General features: G+C 39.7%; 1 protein-coding gene and 1 pseudogene across 1 annotated transcript in view; both read right to left on the bottom strand.

Annotated features, from left to right (window-relative positions):
- PLPPR1 (phospholipid phosphatase related 1) overlaps positions 1–20,000 on the bottom strand; it is a 290,512-nt gene that overhangs the window by 153,171 nt on the left and 117,341 nt on the right. The gene's annotated exons all lie outside the window — the stretch shown is intronic.
- LOC101539899 (beclin-1-like) lies at positions 5,879–7,500 on the bottom strand (annotated as a pseudogene).

The raw sequence follows: 20,000 nt of genomic DNA on the forward strand, positions 1-20,000 counted from the left end.
TGCCTCATGAGCTGGGGGAGGAGGCAGCTGGAATAGAGAAGGAATCAAAAAGTCAATGATGATTGGAAGAATTGTTCTGGATGGGAGATGTGTGCTGACAGTAGATAAAGGACCAAATGTGATAAACCTCTCAGTAGCTATATTGCGAACCATAATTCCCCAAAGTATAGAGAGAGTATGGGGGAAATTCTCTGCCTTGGAGGCAGGGTGAGGATTGAAAAGTGGTGGGGGAGTATACTGGGGACATCGGTGGTGGAGAATGTGCAATGGTGGAGGGATGGGTGCTTGATCATTGTATGACTGAAATTCAAACATGAAAGTTTGTAACTATATCTCATGGTGATTCAATTAAAATAATTTTTAAAATTACAGTATTCACCTTTATACTATGCATAGTACCTAACATATGGTAAGTGTTATCAAATAATGTGCCTACTCTGTTGAGCTCATTGCTGGGCTTCAAGATAGCCTTGGGTTAATTCTTGGGTCTATTCCTGAGTCAGTCTTAATCTGGGTCTTGGGCCAATGATGACTTTGCATATTTTCAATAACATTGTCCTAGTGTAGTTGTTGGTCAGTTCCTCTGCCCACTCCAACAGCTCAGACCCACTAAACCACGCTTTCCCAAAGTAGGTAATACTGCCCCCAGAGGGATGCTGGAATAATTCTAGAGGCTGTAGTAGCCTTGGGTGCAATTAAGGGTGTACTTTACGTTTGTTCAATTAAAGAAAGTAGATTTCCTAAGTAGTTTTGCTTCTAAAAAGGGGTAAGTAGGCTAGATAAGTTTGGGAACCTTTGTACAATGCCTTACGCTCAAGAAACAATGAGAAACTAAAGTGTTATCCTAAAACTCAAAATGGAAATCAGAATACATTTTAAAATTTAATTATTTAAAGTATTTTTCAAATGCAATTACATTTTCCAAATGCAATTATTTCATAAAATAATTATTCCATTGAATTCCATCTCCGAAGCTTTTTTACTTTAGATAGCTTCTTTATAAGAAGCTATATGCATATATGTACATATATAGAGATAGGTATAAATATAAATTAAGTCCAATTTTAAATTGGATACCTCTTTCTAAAAATAAGCCTTCTCTGTTAGAGATAATTTTTTTAAAAAAAAGAAATGTAAGGATGATAGCAACCACAAATGTTAACAGGCAACATAAGACATTTAGAGAAAAAGGGACAGATGTTAATAATGTCTAAATGACTGAAGGTAAGGGGCACCTGTAGCGTCTTATGGGTTACCTCCAAGAGAATGGCTTAATAGGAAAATGCAATGCCAGACAAGCAGTGTAAGCTCTAACAATTTATTTTAGTTGTTTATTTTATCCCCTCAAAGAGCCCGGCAAGCTACCGAGAGTATCTCGCCTTCGAGGCAGGGCCTGGCAAGCTACCTGTGGCATATTAGATATGCCAAAAACAGTAACAGTCTCACGATAGAGATGTTACTGGTGCCCGCTCAAGCAAATCGATGAGCAACGGGATGACAGTGATTTTATCCCAAGTTCCCACTAGCAAATAATTAAACAAAAAAAGCCAACAACAGCAATAAAAATATTCCATCCCATAGAATAAAGAATAGCAAGACATGAAAAACATTTTTTAATTATGAAGCGGTGAGTTAATGCTTCCTTTAATAAAATCAATGACCAGAAGAAAATGAGATTTTGATATTCAGTAAAAGTAAAACATGAATCGCTAGAGCAGGAATCAAAAAGTATTCTCAGAGACAAGAATTCACAAACACATACACACATACACACACATTTTTAAAAATTTTATTTATTTATTTATTTATTTTAAAAAAATTTTTATTAATGAGTCCCCGTGAGGGTACAGTTACAGAGTTTCGTGACTGTGTTACAGTTATACAATACTCGAATACCCATCCCTTCACCAGTGCCCATTCTCCTCCACCGATGGCCCAGAGTCCCCTTCCCCCTGCCGTGCTGCCCCCGTGACAGGGAATTTCTTATTGTTCTCTTTCTCCTTTTGGGTGTTATGGTTTGCAATGGAGATACTGAGTGGCTATTGTGCTCAATCTATAGTCTGCTTTCAATCCGTCTCTTCCATCCTGAGTGGATCCTCCACTACACTTTAGTTGGTGTTCCCTTCTCTATCTGAGCTGCCCTCTCCCCCAGCATGTTAGGGCAGCTTCCAAGCCGTGAAGTAGGCCTCCTGGTACTTATTGCTACTATTCTTGGGACACACACACACATTTTAATACACATCTTAGTCTCTGCGTCAAAGTTTAAGTCATGGAAAAATGTGTTCAGCTTAAAGTGCAGGCAGAAATTAGGTCAAGAATTGTTACTATTGCTCTCAGCCGAAAAGTAGTGATTATAATTCTTAAACATACTTATGTGTTTATATTCTCTTTTTTCTTGCTCTGGTTATAAAATTTCAAGCATATTTCAAAAAGAATTACAGTAACTAACAATAGAATTTACAATGTTTTTGTCATTCTGATCCACGTTGTAGGACCAACTAGACTAAAGATAATGAACTCTTTTATTTTGTTCTCAGATCCTTTCAGGGAAAAATTGCCTGATGACAACATTTAAATTTAATGTATACTGTTTTAAAGTCTATTCTAAATTAGACCATAATTTAGAAAGTTTCTGGTGTTCAAAATATCATAATGCCTTCTACTAGATCCTTTTTCAAACAGGCTTTGAGAAAGTGCTATTTGGTCTATTCATCTGGGAATTTAGTAACGTTTTATTAAGTGCACATTAAGTGTAAGACCTTAGGCTTTAAGTTACAAACAAAAATCAGTCATTAACAGGAAGTAGCTTCCAACATGGCAAGAAAAAAAACACAGGCAGAAATGCAAGTATCTTCTATAATGTAGAAAAGAAAAAAATGAAGAAGAAATTATTTTATGGATCTTTGAGCTGGACTTCTGACAGGTAGATTCTAAACAAACTAAGGGACTGGGGATGGAGTTATAAGAATTAAAATTATAATGAACAAACTACAGTGCAGAACAGCTCATACCACATCGATGGTATAGGACTGTGGTTAGGTACATTTGGTCACCCCATTGGAGACATTAGGAAAAGAATATCAGGTGTAGACAGAAGATCAGGGCTGGACTGTTGTATCCCAACAAGATTTTAGATTCTGTTAATTCTCTTTGTGGTAATACAGGAACACTGGAGTTAGGGAGACTACTACAGGCCCCTATCATCTTGATGATAAATAGAGCCCTGCCATTATGGGAATCAATTGAGTTTTTGTATTTGGGGGTGAATAGGGATCAAAAGTAGATAGTGTTCTCCAGTTTAAATCTGGGTATCTCTGTAGTGATCTAGAAGGGAAAAATTCTATTATTACTTAAAGATTCTATTATTAATGCTGGGAAGTACCCTTTCAAGCTCCCTCTCATTGGGAGACTTACATTTCCATTTTAATTCTGTTCTGATTCTCCTGTGCAGAATTAGTCATCCAAGAGCTGGGGTGACTAATTAAGTGGAGAGAAATGAGAAAAAGCTCAAATCTAGACTCAGAAATTGCTGAATAAGAGAAATGTTCCATAGACAAGAATTTGAAAAAAAGATGCACAGGAATGTTTGTGTGTGTGTGTGTGTGTGTGTGTGTGTGTGTGTGTGTGTGTGTGTGTGTGTAAGGGGTGATTCCAGGATATTATACAGCCAGCCCTTTATGGTCATGCCTGCAGGGATGTATGTTACAAGCTGTTCTGAGCAACAGGGAGGCTGTGATACTGTTGCTGTGTCAAGCAAGGCTGCATTTTCCAATTTAAAGCTAAGCTGCCCAGGAGCCAAGCAGCCAAGCAGTTTGTTTGTCAAAGACAGGCAGGGAGAGAAAGAGAGAGAGAGAGAGAGAGAGAGAGAGAGAGAGAGAGAGAGAGAGAGAGAGAGAGAGAGAGAGAGAGAAAGAGAGAGAGAGAGAGAGAAACAGACAGACAGACAGACAGGCAGGCAGACAGACAGACAGACAGACAGACAGAGACAGAGAAGCAAAGAAAGAGACAGAAATAGATGGATCTATAAGTTGTATTACCAAATTAATTCTCAGGTGAACTTTCTAGAACATAATGGTTCTGTTTTTGTCATTAGATTCTTAGGCACCCTCAAATATCACTGTCTGGAAGTCCCCTGCCTTCCTAATTGATAACGAATTAACTCCAGGAGGTTGCAGAGACCTGTTGGTGTCAGGGGAAACAGGAGACAGAAGTGCATTCTCTTTCAGCAGTGGAGAGTCCAGTGCTCATCAACACTGCCCTCAGTTTGTCCGCACTGCTGCACAGTGGGGAGGATACCACAGAGTCTGTTCCCGAACAACTTTAGGATTTCAATGAGTGCAGTAGTCATAATACTGCCTACCTGTGTGCTAGATAAATATTTATTGAGGAGGTATTAGTCCATGCAGACTTTATACAAGGCTATATCTTAAGAGTTTCAGGTTTTACATTTGACACTGTAGGACTTCTGGAGTTGATTTGTATAGAGCATAGAGATATGATGATCTTTTTCATATTATAACCTCATTCCTCCTTCTAGCAAATCTGTGTCTCCTTATTATAAATGTACTTCTTTTTACCTAACCACTGACACCTAACATACTATATAAGTAATTTATGTTTAGATCTTAATGCAGCTACAAGAAAGTGAGACTGCATTTATTTTTTTCACCAGTTGTAGTTCAAATGAGCCCAAATTGGTGCACACACATACGGACACACACACACACACACACACAAACACACATGCGCGCGCGCGCGCACACACACACACACACACAATTTATTTTCTTTTCTCTTCCTCCTCCTCCTCGTCCTTGTTCAGCTGCTGTCCAAAATATGCACAGCAAGTACTCTACCATTTGTTTAACATATTGTATGAAACCTATAACAGGGAATGGATATATTCAAGAAGTACAAGAAACCTTCCTCAAAGAATCTTTAGAATTGAGAGAGTGAGTGAGAAATTTATTCCTGTCTGAGGCAATAGCACATGAAAAGCTCCTAAAATGAGAGAAATATGAGATTTTGACTGAAAGAGCACAGGTAATTAGTCAAATGAGTCCAGGGGAGGGAATGAACCAAGAGTACAGGGCTAGGCAGACAATGTTAGACATTTGGACTTACTTTTTTTTTTCAGACTGCAGTATATCATTTATTACAAATAATTAAATCTCTCCATAGTGTCTCAGACAGCATGATACACCATTTCATGTCTATAATACAGAGACAGTAGACATCCACTACTAGAACCCAGGGAAGTGCTCAATTTCAAGATGCTCATCATAACACATGGTGATGAGGCAAACCTTTTGTGTTCTTCATTTGACTGTCTCACACACTTCATCATACATATCAGTGGAAACAAAAGTTTCTATTTCATATTGGAAATTCAGGAAGTTGAGAGAGATAAAACCCAGTGAAAACACACCAATCTTAATTCGACTTAGTTTAAAAAACAAAAAAAAATTAAATTAGTTTTGAGGAGAGAGGAGGGAAAAAGGGGCATGGAATCAGGAGTGAAAGCTGTAACAAATGCTGGTAGCTATACATGTCAGGTTGTAGTCTTGGAAACTGTCACAGTATTTTAAAATAAAGTGACTTTTGTTGATATTTTTTTCTTTTTGGTATTGTAAACATGTGTTTTATAGTACCCAAATTTTAAAACTTTTCTTTTTGGGTCACACTTGGTGATGCTCAGGAATTCCTGGTTCTGCACTCAGGAATTACTCCAGGCAGTGCTCAGGGGACCATATGGAATGCTGAGGATCGAACCCAGGTCGGCTGCATGCAAAGCAAACACCCTACCCATTGTACAATCGCTCTAGCCCCAAAACTCTTTCCTCCTCCACTCCTCAAACAAAATGTAAAGCCTTTAAGGCAAAAATCCCCCTAGGGAAAAAGCAATTTACTTATTCAAAAATTGTGAGGATACCCAAGCAAGACCCCACTTAAGATTTGTCAGCATAAATTTGAGAGCTTTTGTCCACTGTTCCTCAGAGTTAAACTGGGTTTTGATGGAATAGGAGCCACCACTGCCTCCTGTGTCTTCAATCTTTCCTTTCTCCACATCTATCCTGTAAGGAAGACAAAAACGTGTCTTGCCTTTCTCCACCTCTTCTTTGAACTGCTGCACACAGTCCAGGAAAGCCACCATCGCATGGTCAAACTTGTTGTCCCAGAAAAATCGCAACCCCCCTGAGCAGTATAATGGCAGCTCCTTAGATTTGTCTGTCAGAAACTCCAGATATGAATGGTTTCCGTAGGGAACAAGTCGATACCTCTGAAATTTCAGACCCATCTTATTGGCCAGGGCATGGAGCAGCAACACGGTCTGGCCCCAAGCAGCATTGATCTCATTCCATTCCACAGGAACACTGGGCAGGTGACCCAAGCTGAAGTTATTGATCGTGCCAAACTGTCCACTGTGCCAGATGTGGAAAGTCGCATTAAAGACGTTGGTTTTCTTCAGCTTGTCCAGTTGCATCTGGGCATAACGCATCTGGTTTTCTACGCTCTTCAGCTCATCATCCAGCTCCAACTGCTATCGTTTAAATTCACTGTACTCCCTCTGATACTGGGCTTCCTCCTGATCCAGTCACTTGGTTTCAGCCTGGACCTTCTCCAGATTTCTCCACTATCTTGCGGTTCTTTTCCACAACTTCCAGCTCTTGGATCAGCCTCTCCTCCTCTAATGCCAGCTCTTTCAGCTCCATCTGGAACTTTTCACTGTCATCCTCATTCATTTGCTCCAAGATCTCCAAACAGCGCTTGTAGTTCTGATACTCATTTTCGGTGATGTTGAGCTGAGTGTCCAGCTGGTCTAAGAGAGTGTCTGTGCATTCCTCACACAGGGGGTGATCCACATCTGTCTGGCCCAACATGATGTCAAAAAGGTCCCCAGTGATCTTCAGCCTCTGGCTGATGTTCTCCATGGTGCCGCCGTCGGATGCCTCCCCGATGAGAGTGAAACTATTGGCACTTTCTGTCGACATCATCCTTGCTGGGGGCATGAATCTGCGAGAGACACCATCCTGGCGAGTTTCGATAAATGGCTCCTCTCCTGAGTTGGCCTCTTCTTCCTGGGTCTCTCCTGGTTTCACCTGGGCTGTGGCAATTAATGGAGCTGTGAACTCCTGGAGGGTGACACGGTCCAGGATCTTGAAGCTTGTGCCCAGTTTCAGGGGCTGGCTGCAGCGCTGGCACACGGAGCTCACCTGCATGGTGATGCTGGACGTCTTGGAGCCCTCCATCCCCGCGAGCCGGCTTCTGGGGCAGCCCGGGCCAGGGCAGCTCACAGTCCCGGCAGGGAGCGGAGCCAACAGGGCCCGTCGGAGTCCCAGGATCCCTACTGAGGCCCCGGTTCAACCCCCGACACGCTTCACGTCGGGATCTGGAGCCCCCTTCTCTGCTCCTGTCTACCGCGGGGGCGCCAGGGCCTCGGGTCGGCCTGGGACCAAGGCCTCCAGAAATGCCATCTCCCAGTCTCCAGATACTTTCCGGTCCGCCGACAGACGACTTCCTTGGACTTACTTTTAAGAATAACTGTAAACTGTTAAAAGGCTTCAGAAAGAAAACTATAGGGGCTGGAGCGATAGCACAGCGGGTAGGGCGTTTGCCTTGCACGCGGCAGCGGCCGACCCGGGTTCGATTCCCAGCATCCCATATGGTCCCCTGAGCACTGCCAGGGATAATTCCTGAGTGCAGAGTCAGGAGTAACTCCTGTGCAGAGCCAGGTGTGGCCTAAAAAGAAAAAAAAAAAAAGAAAACTACCACTTGCTTTTACTATGCATTATTCAGGAGAGAAGAGTGGTTTAGGAAAGTGGAATAAGAATTAGCATGGTTAGGTGGCCAGTCCAATGATCCTGTGTTCAACAGGAAGAGGTGGCTCAGGTGGGCTTGTGGCTTAGGAGAGAGACAGATGAGTGAATTCAAATGTGAATGAGAAGAGCATATAAGATTTAGTAACTGATTAAAGTAGGAGTCATGGAAATGTTACACTGCTTTTCTTTCTTTAATAAATGCCCTCAAATGAATACATTTTTATTATAAATGGTCCAGTAGTGATAAAGGGTTTTGTTTTTTCTACTTTTAGTTACCTGCAGCCTCTTCAGTCTTTCCTCATGAATTCTCATTGTGTCCTCTCAGCCATTATCTGACCCAAAACTGGGAATAGTATGAAATTACGTATTCTTTAAAATTACTTCCTGTAAAATACCATACTTAAAGAATAACAAAATCAATACCTTACTGGAAATATATTCCCCACAGAAATTGGGTTGCTAAATATGTGTGTATGTGTGTGTGTGTGTCCCTTTCTTTTTGCCTTTCAACTCTCACATATCCTTCTTCAACCTATGTGTCTGTCTGTGTCTCCTTTCCAATATTCATGCTTTGATCTTCAATAAGCCATATGTGCTTATCCAGAACATTGATTTGCTGTTTAATCACCAGCAACATTAGGACAATGACAGGATGGAGTATGGCAATTTTGCTCTATCCTTTCCAGTCCAAGAGTTATCTTTTCCTTTCCCATCTTGTCTTTCAATTCTTAAAGTTGTAGGTTAACTTTTATTATGTATATTGGTTATCTTTCCTTCCAGGTTACAAGCTACAAGGGCGATCTGACTAAAAACTTTCATGCCACTCACAGCACCTTGCTCAATGCTAAAATGACAAAAGATGAGAACATATAATTGTTCCAAGAATTGTGGAAGAGGCGGGTAAAGAGTTGCTTTCACTCCAATTCCTTCTCTCACTTCACCAACCCCTAATGTTGAGATAGATAGCAAGAAGGCATTCAGTGAGTACTGGCCATACTAAATGGTTTTATCTGTAGAAGACCTTATGAATAAAGCAAAATCACTATGAATATTAATTAAAGGAAAATTAATGATATCAAACAACTAGCAATTAATTTCTAGTTGACCTGCCAACTACTTGTGAAATTTACTAAATGCTTATGTATATATATAATTATATATATTATTATATTATATCTCGTAGGTGGGTGGCCAGGCATTCTTTTTTTTTATTTTTGTTTTTTTTGGGGGGTTCACACCCGGCGATGCGCAGCGGTTACTCCTGGCTGTGCACTCAGGAATTACTCCTGGCATTGCTCAGGGGACCATATGGGATACTAGAATTGAACCTGGATCAGCTGTGTGCAAGGCAAACCCCCTACCCATTGTGCTATCGCTCCAGCCCCTCCAGGTGTTCTTTTGACGTTCTTTTGACATCCCATCCAGTCGGTAAAGGCTCTAGTCCAGTGGTCATTTCCAAATCGCAATATGTGTCCGCCCGTACTATTTTCAATGCCTTGGCAGACAAGGCAGCATCCCTGATCCTCGATTGTCAACAGAGGTTGAAACTCTGGATTCCTTCTCTCACTTGCCTGAAATGTGATACTCCAAGCATAGCTCTTTTGATTCCTCTTTAGGAGACCTGAATAGCGTGTTCTCATCCTGTTTTCTTAGGGGTCAGGTCTCTGAGGCATATGTTAGTGCAGGAAGAACGGTGGAGTTGAAAACATGTGCCCAGAGCCAGAGGTTCTTCATCCTCTTAACCACTTCTTCAATGCTCTTGAAGGCGTTCCACGCTGCTCTCTTCCTCCTGCGCAGTTCTGGCACCAAGTCATTCATCATGTTAAGTTCTCAACCCAGATACACATAACTGCTGCATTCCGAGATGGTTGGACTTCTTCGTCAAGATCATGAATGAACAGTTTGATGCTCTTCGTGTTCCTGGAACGAGCAGATGCCACTGGGCTTCACTAGCACATGACAGGGACGACTGGAGACATTACTGGCATCCGCTCAAGCAAGTTGAAGAGCAATGGGATGACAAGTGGTACAAGTGATACAAGTGATTATATTATATAATATATATGTATTTTAATACCAAACACTAAGTACTTTGAGTTTTAATTCCCTGTCCCTTTTCATTAGTGAAAATACTTCTGTAAGCTTTCAAACTTATAAAGACTCAAAGGAATGATGGCAATAGAAGAATGCACATACATATATACACACATATATAGCATTTACTTGATACAGTATTCTAATTCGAATTATAAACTACATTTTGAAGTTATAAAAAAATTAAGCAGATTGTCAAGGATGACTGAGAACTGTGTCAGTGCTGAGTTTTATAACATTTGCATCAGATCCTAAAGAAAATAAATTTAGTCATGACACCATTTTTTTCTCCATAAAAATGAAAAGAGGTGGGGGGTGGGGCAATAGTATAGTAGACAGGGTGTTTTCCTTGCATATGGCCAAGCTAGGTTTGATTCCCCAGCAACACACATGGTCTTCCAAGTCCATCAGAAATAATCTCTGAGTACAGAACTAGGAGAAAGCCCCAAACACCACTAAATGTGGCCCCATAAAACAAATGAAAAATGCCAAAAAGTAAAACAAGTAGATTAATCCATGACCTCGGTCATCAGCTATCCGGATAATGGTCAGTTTACTCTCTAATGTACTGGTTCTTTTTAAAGTACAAATAGGATCCAGGGGTTTTGATTTCTTAATACAATACCCAAGTTTTCCCGAATCATAAAAGGACTTTCATCACTCACTCCTGAACTGAGATCCATTCAATGCCTGTCTTTACAGGCCCTCGCTCTCTTTATTTTTATCTCACTGGAACACGCTTCAAAGGCTGATACTAATTGCTCCACAAATTTAATGTTTTTTGTTCCACAGGCTGGAGCTGGTTAAGGATGCAGATGAGTACACTAAAATGCATGTGATTGCTGACTGACTATGCTCTCTGTCCAAAGAACCTTGGATATGAAGTTCCTCCTGTTCCTGGGCTTTCAGCCAGGTGCCCTCTTTTCTCTGTACTTTGCTAGCATTGTCTACAGAACAGAACTTGGGGAACCTCACTAACAATGTAGACACCAGCCTGATATCACTAGGATGGCACCAGAATGGCAGCATTTTCTGTCTGGATAAGCCTCTAGATGAAAAAGTCCAGATGAAATATGGACCGAGGTCATTACTAAAACTAAGGGAGCAAACTAGATAAAGTGATTTGCTGTGCGTCTATTCTTTTGCATTGTTTTGACTGTACTGTGGTAATTGTGAAGAGATTGAACACCTGATGTGGGTAGTGTTTTCAGCATATGGCAACTGCTCTATAAACATCTGTTGACTGAAAGCACTTCTAATTCAGCTGTCTAGTTAACATCACTTTTGCTCTTCAGTGTCCAGACACAATGGTTAGAGAAAAACTACGATAAGAGTCTATTTAGTAAAAAGGAGCAATTTTAGAGAACATTAGGAATCCAGATTACACCTTCTCCTATTCACCCTGATTAAAAGATTATTAATTACTGAGCCTTGGTTAATTTCCAGGACACCTAATTTGTTCGCCTCTATTTTCAGAAGATCTTCATATTTGAATATATGTTAATTTCTTTTCATTTCTTACAGATAAATCAAGGCAGTCAAGCAGGTAGGTTTATGCAGGCTACATTTCAGCTGGTGCAGCCTTGGAAGAGAAATGGGAATAATGAGATAAGGGAAGCGATGAACCAAACAGAAAGAAAAATTAAAAAGTACTTGTGGGTTCTGCCTAAAGCCTTTAATTAACCACTTTCTCCTTAACATAGAGCAAACCCATCTGGGCACCTAAGAAAATAGTAACAGCCTGCAGAACTCAGAGATAGGTCATGTGGGCAAAGTGGAAGGTCAAGATCCAATGATTTTAGAAATCACTCAAAGGTAAATATCAAAAACAATTGTGAGGTTGACACTAGGGTGTCCTAAACCTAGTAACTAAATACATCTAATTTCTTCAAGTTCAGTATTTCATGCTAAAGAGGATTTTCCAGAATGGTTCCAAAACAAGGAGGGGGAGAAATAAGTATAAAAACATGCATGTATGGGAAGAATTAATATTCTGGTTTTTTTTTCAGACAATCTGGCCACAGTTGGGTATCCAATCTGCCAGAAGCAAAAATTAATATCGTGTCCCCATTATGATATCATTATTCATCGTAACAACCAAATTTAGAAAAGAACCTGTCAAGAGGGCAGACTGGGGGTCAGTGCAGTGGTGGGAGTTGTGGGAAGGGGGCTGATGGATACAGGAGGGAACCTGGGACATTGGTGGAGGGAAGCTGACACTGGTGGTGGGATTGGTGCTGCAATATTGTATGTCTAAAACTCAACCATGAATAACTTTGTAAATCATAGTGCTCTAATTTTTAAAATGTGTTGATTGAAAATAAATGCATGTATTCTGTTGGTATAAAATTCACAAGGTCTATATATAATAAGTAAATAAATCCAGCAACTAAAATCATTTGCTTTCCCCTAAGAAAGTCACTTAGTCAGGTACTTTCGTCTAACTTATAGATGAGCCAAAACTGTTTCTAGCTCAAGAATTTTTATTTAAGGCCTTTATCATGTTAACACAATCTGGTGTAGTCTCAAACCCTACATCAGGATTAGGACAGAAGTAAAGCAGAAGATACTCCTGCTTGAGGGGTGGGGCAAACACTGTCAAGCTAATTTCCTCACAGAGTATACCTGGGTGTAAAATTGCACCCCAAAACTTATCTGATGGATACCTAGTTCCATATGATATAACAAAAAAATTATTCTATTTTCAGTCCTATTATTTGTAGAAGTTGGGATGGCTTTGGATCCCAGTTACTTAAATTTTTATGATACCGAGTGTGATATCTCATACTATTTTTTTTTTTTTTTTGCTTTTTTGTTGAATCACTGTGAGATAGACTGTAGGATGACATTACTTTGTCCTTTCCCTCCTTGCCACAAGTAGCTTGTCCCGGTTTTCCCTGGAGTTTAGGCTTACCCCAGTCACACCCATCAAGGTGTTCCCGAATCTCTCCCATCCCTTTGTTTAGCTATAATCACTTCTCCATGCTCTCTTCCCCAAAAGAGTTAATCCACGGCTTTCCCTTAATCTGACTCTGCTAATTTGCAAGGTCAGACCTTCCTAGGATACTGAATTTATATTATTTAAGTTAATATTGCCTTTTTCCTCTTCTCGTGCCTATTGAATAATTTACTTTAAAGCTATGACTGTTTTGTATAGACACAAGAAGACAATATTATGTTTTTATAACTTGGGAATTAATTGGCCTCGAATATTATTCCCTCCCAGGCATCTGCTTTCTCCACTTAAGCCTCAGTTGCCCTCAGTTCCTAGCACCCCAAAGCAGGGTCCCCGACGTGGGACAGGAAGGATTCAGGGCAAGCGGTGAGTTATGTGCTACCCTGGCATCGAGATGGGCCTGGCCAAAGTGCCTAATTCTTAACTATAAATTAAGAGCTTGATCATAGACAAATGCTATCATGATCCAATAGTAATTATGAGACTAGGACCCTGCCAGGGATAGGAAAAACTGATCTGGCCTGAGCACTGTAGTCTGAGATTGAGATGGCCCCAGGAGAGCAATTCTATAAGCTTTAATGCATCTCTTATTGTGTCCATACAAAATAATTAATATTATGAATTCTTATATGTTTGCTGGCTGAGGAGAAGAGAAAGACATTCATGGGACTCCGCCCTTGGGTGGATCCTCCTGCTGAAAGAGAATTAAGTCCTAGGAGAAGCATCCCCTAAGGGAAAAGGACCTTACCCTATTGATGGTGACCACACCTATGTGTATGCCCCAACCCCCTCATGCTGTGGAGATTTAACTAGGCTGTAAGAATGGGTTGGGGGGCCAGATCCACGGGGGCCAGATCCACGAGAGCGGGAGAGAAGCGGAGAGAGAATGAAATAAACTGATCGAGCAACCAGTCTGACCTTCTTCCTTCCGTCGCCTGCCCTCGACCGACAGCACACACAGCGGTTCCGGGGCACCGAATGCGGGTGGTGAGACAGCCACCCAGAGAGCCCTCCAGTGCTCGAGCCCCTCGGCGTTCTTTAGTTTTTTACAATAGACCATTACAGACATCTTATACTATTCATAACAAGCAATACAGAATTACCTAGCATCTACCTGTGTGGGCAGGATTGAGTGGTAGGGGGAAGGTTTAATGGTGGTGGGATTGGTGTTGAAATATTGAGTGTAATCAATTATTGTGAACTGTACGAAAGTAAAATTTAAAAATAAAAAAGGAATTCCCACAATGATCTTATTAAGCCAGGTACTATTATTAATATTGCCATATTACAGATATGGAAAGAAGTCATGAATGATTGTATAACTCATTTAATGTTACACAAGAGCAAAATTTACAACAAGTAAAATCCAGTTTATTAAAGTCATTTACATAGTGTATGAAAACACACAGAAACATAAATAGAAGTAAATCTAATGGTTTCTGACTGCACTGTGGCTTGATGTCATTGTACTTACTTCCAAGTTTACAAGGAGATCCCAACATTTGTGTTAATCTAAGTCTTCTCTTAAGTTTACTGGAATCTGAACATCTTGGCAGTATCTGAGTTAACATGCTAACTACCATTTATTGAGCATGTATTTGAACAGAAGCATTCTTATAGCCAGTTCCATTCGAGGGCAGCTCTGGTGATCAGAAAGTCATACATTCAGCTGACAGTGCAATTCAGTTAGAAACTTTCCACTCATATCTCTTATAGGTCAAGAGCGAAAAAACCAGGCTGATGAAGTGAAATTACCAAAAGCAAAGTGCTTTAACACAATTCACTGAAGCACAAGTGATCTTGAAGGAAATTGAAAGAGATTCCTTTTCAAGGACAGCTTTAATAGCTGAAGGGGAATAATGTTTTATATCCAGTCAACCATCCAACTAGACAACTTGTCACAGTAAAGTGGTTAACAATTTTTTTTAATATTTCAATGACATTTTGAATACTCACAAGAGGTTAGAGTGAATAGAAAGTTAAGGATTTTTTTAAATCACATTTGCATTTATCTTTAAGTTCTTTCCAGTCCTATGATTTTTGCATAAATATTTATGGAATCCCAATAACTAATAAGATTACAAGTCTTTTATCTAGGAATTTGTCCAATTTTATGCTCTCCATGAAACTTAAGTTCTTTGCTGTTCTTGGCATGGTTTGTGATAAATAGACAATTGTTTCTAACAGCCTTAAAGGCTATATTATAAATTCTCACATTTGTTATGCATATAACATCATGGAATTTAGAATCCTTATTTATTAACAGAAGTTTGAAGACTCATTACATTATAAAGTGCATTTTTAAAAATTGAATCACCGTGAGATAGAGCATTACATAGCTATTCATTATTGATTGGGTTTCAGTCATACAATGTTCTAAGACCCATCTCTCCACCAGTGTACAGCTCCAAGCACCAATGTCCCCAGTTTCCCTCCTACTCTCTCTCTATCTCTGTTTCTCTCTCTCATTTGGGTCATTATGGTTTGCAATACTGAAAGGTTATCATGTATATCCCTTTACCTACTTTCAACACTCAGTTCTTGTGCAGAGTGATCATTTACAACTATAAAGTACATTTCTGTGTGAATTCTTTCTTCTTAAGCACCATGCTTTTACAATATTGATTACACCAGTAAATTACCAAATGTTCCCCAAACAAGAGCTAAAGGTGCACATGGCACAAGAGCCAAACAAGGCTTTTCCATAGATGCCTTCATGTGGTGCTTACAAGAACCCCTGGAGATGGAGATCACCAAACTATTTCACTATGGAAAACACTAGAAGGAAAAAGGTTATGCAATCTGTTCCGTACTATGCCACAATCTTGTCACTGAAGGGTGCAGCTTTCAGACTGTTCCTAGAAAGTGAGATGTAAAGGCTAAACTATCCACAGAAAGCTTGGAACATGACAGTTGTTCAATTCAAACCAGCCCAATCCCTACCATAGCCTTTTTATACCACCAGGATGTGGCACTTTAAATTCCTTAGTGCTTGTTTGTGGGAGCGGCTACTTCATCATCCTCACTCACCCCCAGGTACTCTGTTCTTTGTTCTTCAGCACTAAAGCTCTGACTCAGTCTCTTTGGCTCTTCTCTCTTTTTTTTCAGCAACTCTCTTTTGTTCCACAAACCATTATTGCTCCATAAGAACTTAAGAAATATCCAAAGTGATATATGTGCAAAAGATGAACCATAACTACAGACTTATGATCCTGATAGCAGTCTCCCACTTCACCTCACTTAGCCAAGGAAATAAGGTGGTTAGTGTGATTAGGGGGGCAAATCATTTTCAGTTAGATATAAACCTCAGAGAAGGTCTGGAAAAATCAGGCAACCTAAATGACCATGAAAATTGTTAACACCAAGAGATAGGCATTTCTCACGAACCCACTTGTGAAAAGTGCCTACATTTGAGACTATAATAAGAGAGTTCAGATTTTGTATGACAAAGATATGACTTCTGCAAGGATATGTTTTTGGCACGTATAGTTTCACTCCTTATATGCCTAGTGTAACTTCATAGTTTTTAAATTTTCTATATCCTTAGTTGTATAACCCAAAATTTTTATAGTAAACTTTCATTTCTAGGTGCTCTTAAGAAAGTCTGAGGATTAAAAGAATACCATCTACATCTATTAAAATAGAGTCAGACATAAAATTATGCTATCATGCTATCAATATATACATAATATGGGAAGGAGGTTTTTATCTTATAGATTGCTATTTATGCACAATTTAAAATCTGAAACTAAGCATAATATGGTAAAGATATGAATTAAATTTAGCATGCCTACCACTATTACATGAAATTGCAATGACCCCCACACCCACAAAACCACTGGGTGTAATTCTGGTAGCTCCCAAACATAACCATGCTTAAACATCACTGGGAGAGTTCCACAAGCCTCCTGATAACTACAGGAATTGGTTCCTACTTTTAAAAGAGTAATGGTTCATCTGTTCTACCCTGTACTTTTTCTCAATCAGTAATAGGGCCAGACTTTCAAGTTACAGAAGTTGTTGGTACCTTAATGGTACCAAGTGAATCATTCCCAAACCTTACCATGTTAGTCGATCTGCCCCAACTCCCAAATCTTCATTATTATTAGTAACAATAATATTTATTGAAGTCCTGTGATTTACTGTTAATAACAATTTTATACATACATAATCTCAGCACTTCCATGGAAAGAAAGCACACTAGACAATGCTCAGGGCTTATATATTCTTGGTTCTGTGTTTAGGGATCACTCCTAGTGGTACTCAAGAGACCATAAGAGGATCAGAGATCAAGCCAGTGTTGGCTGCATGCAAGGCAAACATCTCAACTCCAGTACTATCTCTCAGACCTCCAACTCCTAACTTCTGTGTTCCAAAATCTCCTAAGCTGAGCATAATTTTTCTATTACTGCTTGATTGCCTACAAGGTGGATTGGAAACATCAAGGAATAAAAACTTTATTGAAGTAGACATCAACCAATGTATGTTGGAATAAAAATGGCCTAGCTCCCTACATGAAGATGATAAAAACTGAGGCATGTGTTTTACATTACTTCCCAGATTGATGTCATCATCATCATCATCATCATCATCATCATCATCATCATCATCATCATCATCATCACGTTGATCGTCGAATTTCTTGAGCGGTCTCAGTAACGTCTCCATTCATCCTACCCCTGAGATTTTAGAAGCATCTCTTTACCCATCCTTCCCAACGAGGAATCAAATCCAGGTTGGCCACGTGCAAGGCAAATGCCCTACCTGCTGTGCTATTGCTCCAGCCCTTATATGTTTTAAAGAAATCTTCATTACCATAAAAGGTGATTTATAGTGTGTACAAAAACAAGAGTGGTTCTCTGCTTTTGAACTCCACTATCTGGAAAGCATCTCTCTTGATCTCCTCTCCCAGTCACATCCTGTTCATTTACTAAGAACATCCTTTTGGTTTTCCCGTGGGCTTCTCTGATTGCATAAAACCAAACTAATCATTGCGTATTTGGTACTACTTTTGTGTCTTATACATAATTCTTTCATCATGTGTGTCATGCCAAATTTTATTTGTTTCTGCAGCTCGGTCCATTAGTAGAGGTAAAGCTCCCTCCCCACAGAAAATCAGAACTACATGTCAAATAGCTTTGACATGTACTACCCTGAAGCCCTTTATGTACTTATAATAAGTTAACCATTATATGTTTTAAATTCCCATATTCCCTTTTAGACTATATGTTCCATTACAATAAGGCCATTTTCTAGTATGCTCAGTGTAGTATCCGGCATTGTATTTGTCACAGGAAGATTTTAATAACTAACCAATAGACAAATTGGCTAACCCCTTGAAGACAGAGCTTCTATGCATTAATCTCCTTATCCCAGTCCATAATATTACCCAGAATAGTATGTCCATAAATGTTTAAACTGAATGTCAATAGCCCTATCAAAACAGCATAGGAAATCAGTAAATAGAACCTTTTGAAAGTGAGGAAATCTCATTTTCTCTGCATAATTTTGCATTTCTGCCTGCTCATCATTGTTCCAGGAATACTGTTCAATCAAGCGTCACAATGTTAGACAGAGAGAATATGAAGATTGCTTTTCATTTATCTTGAATATAATTTTGGTGAGATCTCCTTAAGAAGGATTCAAGGGGCCTCAGGGCCATTCTTGGTAATATTCAGTCAATCTGTCTGGTTGATTCAGTTGGTAGGGTTCAAGGATAAAGTGATCCTGAGGCCCTGACATGCTGGGGGCTACCAAGGCAACCCTGAAAGTGCTCGGGGCCAGGTCACAAGAGTCCCCACATATTAGTACCGGAAAAGGCCATGTGGTGCCAGGTGCTGAGGTTTGACCAGGGTCTTGTGAATGGTAAACATGTACCCTGACCTCTTTGCATCTCCCTGGCCCTATTTTGAATAAGCATGGAAAATGCTGAAGTTTGTGTCGGGAAAGATTCTGAAGCCATGTTTTATTATTTCCCTGTAGAGTATACAATGGTAAATGAGAATCCAGCAAGAGGGTATTAGTAGTATATGTACAACATAGTTGATATCCCTACATAATCTTAAGGAAGGATGACAAAAAATAAAGCTACAAAAAAGACTGTACTGTCACAAGTTCAAATATTCATCTAGAACAGTGGTCTTTGACAGTTCAGACTGTGCCTCTCTATAGGTGTAAAATGGTTGAAAACCCTACAATGTTTTACACAGCCAGCTCATAATAGGAACAAATGCCAATTAGGTAATTCATAGATTATTTTCTATTAGCTGCACATGACTTTCTTTTCAGCTGATTTGACCTTTAAAAATATCCTATCTAGACCATGGCATTTTCATGTTACTCTATTTTCTTAGATATTACACATTAAAAAATTCCATTAGAGACAAAATTTTATTTAATTGGGAATCGTAACACTGGCCAACTTTGAAGCACAGATAACCATTACTGTGAGATCTGTAAGCTTGGGAATGAACATAGACCTCCTCAGAACTCAAGCAGGAAGCATTTTTAACCAAGAACAAGGGCCACAGCCCTAAAGAACTGTTGAAAAGTCAATCTGTTTGAAGCGGTGAGATCTGGGGGCACAAGCAGGTTATAAAATAAGTAGGTCATTTCCCAACAGATCTGCAGGCAGGAGGGATCTGAAAAGAAAAGCAAAGCCAAGTGACTGTTTCTTCGGTCCAGTGCATAACCATGTAGTTTCCAGAGGCCGCCAGAGAACAGGGTGAGACACAGATGAGAAGCAAGAGACTTCAGATCATTGACCCTGAAGACATCTGACTTAGACACTTGGCTGAGAGCCACATCAGCAATTTGAATGACAGAAATTGAAGGCATGTGTTCAAAAATAAGAGAAATAAAACAACTGACTTTGTGACAAGGCGTTTGGGACAGCAAGGCTCAATCCAAACTGCAAAATGTTCCAACTTAGCAGCATTTTTCATTCCACCTGAAATATTCTTCTAATATTAGTGGCACAAATAAAGAATAATCAGACAGACGCCAACTTGAGGTTTCTACATAATGGTTGTAAAAGTACAGCAAGCAAATTAAACAAAATGAAAAGTCCACAACAGAAAGACACAACTAGATTAAGACCATTTAGCTAAAAAGAATAGAATAAAGAAGGA

The sequence above is a fragment of the Sorex araneus genome, chromosome 1 (assembly GCF_027595985.1).
Source record: "Sorex araneus isolate mSorAra2 chromosome 1, mSorAra2.pri, whole genome shotgun sequence".
NCBI lineage: Eukaryota > Metazoa > Chordata > Mammalia > Eulipotyphla > Soricidae > Sorex > Sorex araneus.